The following is an 837-nucleotide window of genomic DNA, read 5'->3' on the forward strand; positions in this document are numbered from 1 at the left end:
GGTGTGAACAGGGGTCTTCTGGGCCACCCCAAAATCCGCCCCATGTCTTGGCATCTCGCTCAACTTCCACAAGAACGGACTAAACCGAGGGCCTGCCTCCGTCCTTGTGCGGTGTCGACGGCGAAATGGATTCTTCTTGCTCCCATGGAGTTTTGCTTTTTGGGTGAGTATGGCACCAGGTCCCGGGCGGGTGATGTCTGTAGTTGGCCAGCGATCCCAGGCAGAAAACTGGCTGCACACACAGGAGCATACAGGCAAGTATGTCCCTGAGAACGAGCTTGGGCGCATATTTTCATCTCTTAAATTCTTTAACGCTCTGAGACCGTAGGCTGATTTATCGAGAATCATTCAGTGCCCATGCGATGTTTTGCGGCTAACACAATATCAGGTTCCTTTTCAGTATTGTGGTTTGCTCTCAGTTACGGCCAGAAACCGGAACAGAAGGAAAGGGAGAAAGCAGGAAAGGTTTGGAGACGACCGTGCTCAGCGCGGCATGGTCTGCAGCTTCTAAAGCGTGGAGGATGGGACGGAGGAGGAGCAGAATACGGAGAAAGGGGAAAGCAGAGGAAAAACACTCACGCCAATGGGTAAAAGGGAAAAGGTGAGAAGGAATGGAGTAAGAGAGGGAACCAATGGGTGGGAGGGGCGGAGGAAGAAGGGGGAGGGGCAGAAGCCAATGGGGGCGCCGGGACGCGAGCGAGGACGCGGCCCCGCGCGCTCGCTCCCTCCCTCCTTCTCGGGAGCTCGCGCCTTCCCAGGCTCCCAGGAGACGAGGGCAGGGGCGGGGCCCAGCCGGGCTCGCGGCGCGGGAGGCGTCGCGAGGTGAGGGCGGCGGGG

At 58.4% G+C, this 837-nt stretch overlaps 1 protein-coding gene across 2 annotated transcripts in view; it reads left to right on the forward strand.

Moving 5' to 3' along the window:
- Positions 1–495: 495 nt before the first annotated feature.
- The window catches only part of ARHGAP5 (Rho GTPase activating protein 5), a 74,253-nt gene continuing 73,911 nt past the window's right edge, over positions 496–837 (forward strand). Inside the window, exon 1 of one of the 2 annotated variants that reach the window (XM_024741998.1) lies at positions 496–601. The gene's annotated coding sequence lies outside the window, so the exon portion shown is untranslated. Of the gene's footprint in view, positions 602–800; positions 823–837 lie in introns of those variants that run through there. The other variant, XM_024742000.1, reaches the window with a different exon arrangement.

The sequence above is a fragment of the Neophocaena asiaeorientalis genome, unplaced genomic scaffold (genome assembly GCF_003031525.2).
Source record: "Neophocaena asiaeorientalis asiaeorientalis breed wild unplaced genomic scaffold, Neophocaena_asiaeorientalis_V1.1 scaffold83, whole genome shotgun sequence".
In the NCBI taxonomy this organism is placed as follows: domain Eukaryota; kingdom Metazoa; phylum Chordata; class Mammalia; order Artiodactyla; family Phocoenidae; genus Neophocaena; species Neophocaena asiaeorientalis.